Genomic DNA, 6,000 nt, shown 5'->3' with positions numbered 1-6,000 from the left:
CTCTCTCTCTCTCTCTCTCTCAAATAAGGCCAACTTTCAAATGGTAAAAAAAATTAATAAAAATAGAACGAACTAGAAAGACAAATGAAAAGCTGACTTGGCTCCGGATGAGAGCTTGGCTATGGTCAGGCTTTTGTTAGACCTCTTGTCTGTCATTCAAGGGCATTGTGGTGTGCTCCCTTCTTAGTTTGCCCCCGTCCTGTCGTTCTTCCAGCCCTTACGTGATCCGTCTATACTGGCCAGAGCAGCCTTCGGCCAAACCTTGGCAGTCAAGGGCGAAAATCAGGGTGGAGGGCAGTTGGCTGAATGCTGCACACATGACTTCAGAGTGCAAGTTCTCGCAAGACCCTTTTCCATAATTTTGACTTCTTTCAAGGTAAATTTATAACAATTATTTATTGTTAAATCAATATGCGTATGTTAGAACCAGCAAAAAAAAGTGAAAACGAGAAAGAAAAAGGCATCATGTTGGTACGTGAGGATGGTAGAACTGGCATCCATCAAAAGCCTGGCCCTGGGCTGGCAGCGGTACTGGCTATCCTTGGATGACTCCAAAAAACTAAGCCAGAGGGCACAGATAATGGGCAGAGTCTTATAACCTTTTGTCTGTGCCAGACTGTCTCTGCATTCGACAATGCTACAGCCACGCCTCGTAAGGGGCAGAGGCAGAGAGAGGATTCCTCTTCGGTGGGCCAGAAAACAGCGAGTTGGCTTCTGCAAGGGAGCTATGTTTGGTAGGCCAGGCCAGTATCCCCTCAGCCCTCTGACCCAGTGCTTTATGATCTACCATACTGGAGCTACAACGGGCTGGCTCTCATCTAGTGCTGATGTTTAGCAGGCCTTTCAGCTGAATATCTCTAACTTTCAACTGCTATCCTTTGTTGGATGGCTGCCGGAGCCTCCACAAAGCTGGATGATTATCAAGTAATATTCGCCCAACTGTCAGAAAATTGTGCCCTTGATAGCTAGTTTTGAAGTTGCGGTAAGTGAAATGTCATTAATCCTTTATGATGGGCAGTTTCTTCATAGTTATTAGATACAGTATATGAAGATTTTGTTTAAAATAATGTTTTTAAATAGGGCTAGGCAATCACAATGATATACTGTATGTCTGACCTCTCAACTTCTGTACTGAAATACTCTGCTGTCACATTAGTTAAAATTCATGTTTCATTCATTCATATTCAACAGAATAATGTATTTCATATAGGGATTTAATATAGCGGTCCAGTCACTGTTAACAGATGTCAATATTTTCCTCATAATCCCTATTTGTCAGGACTTCTTCGAGCTACAGTCTCGCAGTTTGAAGTTTGCACATCTTGTTAAAGGGATTTGCGAGTTTGCAGTGCTGTTTTGCTGTCCAAAATATTCCAAAGACTCAAATAAAATATATTTTTACCAGGAAGAAAGGGTTTGATCTTCGAAGTGAAGCAGAGTGTCAGTGAAACACAGCGGAAAAAGAAGCGCAGTTCAAAAAAGTTTAAAATGCAACTTTCCGGGCGCTCGCCTGGGTTGAGCGTGCAGCTAATTACGCACAAATCCCACGCGCACCACAGCTCCAATCCACCGGCACCGCTGTCTCAGCAGAGGACAAAGAAAACAAAGGAGACAGACAAACAAACAGTGAGTGGAAGAAAAAATATAAAAGGTAGAGACGCTTTCTTTCCATATAGTCGCTGAGCTGAGGCGACAGTAGGGCGTTTAATCAGTTGGTTTTTCCCAGCGCCGTCAGCGCCAGCGGCCCCGGTGGTGCAGCCCTCTGATCAGCGCAGGGAGTGGGGCTCCCCTGCTGCGCAGGCTGCCGCCCCTGAACCGCAGGTCAGTCCTTGGTGGGTAGGATTCATTCTGCTGTCGCCTCCATCTCTCATTAAGATGCACTCTGTCTGTCTGTGTGTGTGTGTGTGTGTGTGTGTATGTGCGTATGTGTGTTTATGCTTGGTTGTGCGCCTGTATCCGTAGCTGTGCATGCGTATGTGTGTTGTGGAGTAAATTCACCCCAGGACTAGCCTAAAGGGGCTGTGAATTCCCGGCCTCCACTGAGATCCGGCAGTACGACTAGGATTTCTACGGGGGGTGGTGTGCATGTGTGGTGGTGTGGGTGTGTGTGTGTGTGTTTGAGAGAGAGACAGTGATAGGGAGAGAGAGGGAGAGAGAGAGAGAGAGAGAGAGAGAGAGAGATGCAAGACGCATGCATCAAGTGACTTGGTGCCTCGGGGTCAGACACACACACAAGCAGAGAAGTTGCTGGTGCTGCGCTGGGGTAAACAAGCACAGGCTTTTAGATCTCTTCAGCCTCATCACACGCTTTATTATGCTGATTTGGGAGTAAAGTGTAAACTAATCAGGAATCTAGAGTCACGGGGGACACCCGGCTTAAAGGTTAGGTGCACAGAGAGAGAGAGAGAGAGAGAGAGAGAGAGAGAGAGAGAGAGAGAGAGAGAGAGAGAGAGAGAGAGAGAGAGAGAGAGAGAGAGAGAGAGAGAAACTTGCTCTCCTTCCAAGTTCAAACCCCACCTCACTCCCTCCAATGTCAACGTGCACAGGATCGGTGGCTGAGAAGCTATACCTAATGGTCACAGTCGATATGGGGGTCGCTTGGTGTGTAGCAATGGGTTCATTTGAGGGGTGATTTGTGATTGACTGACACAGAGATAAGGGTGTGTGCACTGAACTCAATGGCAGACCAGAGGGCTTTTGAATGGGAGTCAGGGCTCTGTGTCTGTCCGTCGCCGCTATATGCTAATGTTGGCCTTTAAACAAATTCAAGAAACACTTCTTCCCTCATGTTCCTTCATTTGCATAAATGCATATGATTCTCATTGGAGGTGCACAGAATGTCCCCTCTGCTGTTGGAACAACAATGTGATAGAAGGACATTATAAAGTTCATGTTGTCTATTAATTTTGAGGAGTCTGACTAACTTCCCTGTGTTTATCACATCTGGGTCCGTGCTGCATGAGATATATAAAAATACATGAATTAAAAGGGTTAGCCTCTGACTTAACAAACATTAGCATTCCTGAGATTTCTAACCAAAAAACTAAAAAGGCAGTCTTTTCAAACAGTAGGTTCTAAAATATTTAAAAGAACAGAAAAAAACGTGAAAGCTAACACTGTACAATATATTTGTATTGTATAATGCATATAAAAAAATATGCCTTTTCCCACCCTCAATTTTCTTCTCAAACACCCATGTGTGGGTAAGAACTTTACTCTCTTAGGCTTGTATAATATAAAAACTATTTTGAATCTTGAAATGTGCACCCCGATAACACACACATCGGTACACAGGCCAACAAGTACAGTACATACACAACTGCGCAAACACAAACATACACAGATTACACACGTGGCAAGTAGGGTTAGCGAACGCTAAGTGGAGGAAGAAGCTGGCAGGCAAACAGAAGGTGCTTGATAACAGGAGGAGAAGCTGGAGAGGTGATGGAACGGGAACACAGGTGTTAATTAATGCCTGATTTATGCTCTGTCACAAGACAGAGGCGTGCAAAAAAGAGCAGATCTTGTAGATCCAAGGCTTCCAAGCTCACATCTGCGAAACGTTGTGAGCTTGCAGATCTATATAATTCAGGCTATTATAAAGAGTCAAAATCATAGATCTATATAATTTGGGCTAGTATCAATGGTGCTTAAGAGTCTGGGTTAAAAGGCGTGTCATGTGGTTTATTTACGGCACAAGAGTTTCTGTGCATGTACGGTGGTGCACGTTGCTTCCGTTTGCCTGCCTGCCTCCCTCCCTCCTCCGCACCTGAGAATGAGCGTTGTGTCAGAGGGAGTGTGTGTTAGCAGGTACGCCATGCCTTCAATCTGTCCTGCAAAAACATGCTTATGCGCTGACATGGAGAGAGTTGTGGTTTTAATCGGCACCCTGCTCGTCTTCACACAGTGAGTGCAGTGTGTGTGTGTATGCGTGACGTGTACTATGATAAGATTACTGTGTTCATGTGCAGTCATTATAAGTGTTTGAGGCCTATCTGTGCTCAGAAGTCTGTGTGTGTGTGTGTGTGTGTGTGTGTGTGTGTGTGTGTGTGTGTGTGTGTGTGTGTGTGTGTATGTGTGTGTGTGCCTGACTTTATAAGCATGCTGCTTGCTTGCATGTGTGTTTGTGTGTGCGCGCTCACCCCGAGCAGTATTAGCAGATCTTTACCCTCTGACACAGGAGGCACCAGCGGGGATTTGTGTGGTTTAGGGACAGTAAACAAGATGTCTGCCTCCAGTCAGAGCATCCTGCTGCTTCGCTGCTTCCTCCATGCTGTGACAACCAACATCAGTCGTACAATTATAGCAGAACAACAGTACTGAACAACACACAGCACAGCACACACAACACAGCTCCATCTATTGCATATCCTCTTGCCAATGCAACACTGGGCCCTGTCCTCCTTATGCCTGATTTATACCCACACTGGAAAAGTCTGATCACAATACGTCACAATGCAATGCGTTGTGAGCTTGTAGATCAGCTATGTTCAGCGTGCAACACTGGCGTGCAACCAAGTATAAGTCAAGACTTTACATTGGCATTAATTGACGTCTGGTTCAAGCGTGTATTCGTTTGTGTGCATGTGAGTGATACAGTAGCCTATACACATTGTTCAGCACCCACATGCACACACCTGGAGGGTGGTGGGTGGGAGAGGGAGGATGGGGTGTGTGTTTAGCTGTGGGCCCTGTAGACAGGACGATCAAAGACCCCTCACTCTTTGTCTGCTAACGTTGAACAGACAATGGTAAAGATCGGCGGCTTTGATTTCAGCACACTCCTATTGATCACAGCGGAACAGGGATTGGAATATGAAAGGCCGCACTGAACTGGATCCTGCCTCGGCTATTGATTATATCCAGAGCAGACGGCATTTCACACCCATCCAAAGTTTTTTATGGTATCGGGCGGGGGTTGGGGATGGGGATCGCCCCCCCATGAAAGGCCTGTCTGGATCTTCCCCCATCGCTCAGGTGCAGCCCGCTCGCGCCGACACTCCTTATGTTTAATAGACAGACAAAGGTTAACGTTAAAACCTCATGCTCATTTTTAAGCCGCTTGTTTCGGCTAAATACAAACATGAAGGTATGCCCACAGAAACGCTCCCTCCTATGTTTTCCTTCCCCCAAACGGCTACTTCTTCCCTCCATCAAAACTTAAAAAATCACACCCGTGTGAACTGAGCGGTGGTTTACCCACCAACCCCTAGAGCTTCGAATTAATTTATATTTAATTAAAACAACAAATCTGCAGCACTTCTCGCGTGTAACGTTAAAATGTGGCTGGTCTCGCGAGGCAGAAGTCTCCATTCGCCGCTGCAAAAGTGGGCTGATCTACAAGTCCACAATGCGTCACTGATCCAATAGGTTGTGGGCTTGTAGATTAATTAAAAGGGTGATTGTTTAGCGACACCGACATACAGCGAAGAATAAACCTCCAGCTACTGAACTTTCCCTACACTGACCGTCCTCCGCCTAGCAGACAGTGCTTTGCCTCTTGAGTTAAACGTGCTCACGTTTCACACAATGTAACTTTAATTGATTCAGAATGATAACGAGTCAAGCTGAAACGGGCGACTCATTTAGTAGGGACGGGAAGGCAGACTGTTTACGAGACTTCTCCACCGAAAACACTGTGTAAAGCATGGATTTCTTCTCTCACGACTGAGTCTGCCTGCACGCAGCCACGTTCACGGTAAAACTCCCTCCGTCCCTCTGTAGACTACCTAATTTGGTTCAAACGAAAACATAATCCATTGGTGTGATTATAATTGCTCGTTTCACATCGTGGTTGTTCCACGCTTCGCATAGACGATGCGATGATACTGCTCTTGCTTTTACCAACGCCAGTCGTCAGGCACGTGCACACAGACATCAAACGGGGCTTGAGCCCCTGCCCTTTTAAGAGAGAATTGTCCACCAAAGGGCCCTTTTAGAAATGTCAGCCCCTGCCTCTCTTAACATTCTCTGCACGTCCCTGACCAACGCGGTCCCTGA

Source organism: Nannobrachium achirus (assembly GCF_963921795.1).
Source record: "Nannobrachium achirus genome assembly, chromosome: 1".
NCBI lineage: Eukaryota > Metazoa > Chordata > Actinopteri > Myctophiformes > Myctophidae > Nannobrachium > Nannobrachium achirus.
The sequence above is the reverse complement of the archived record's forward strand: the minus strand, read 5'-3'. Positions refer to the sequence as shown.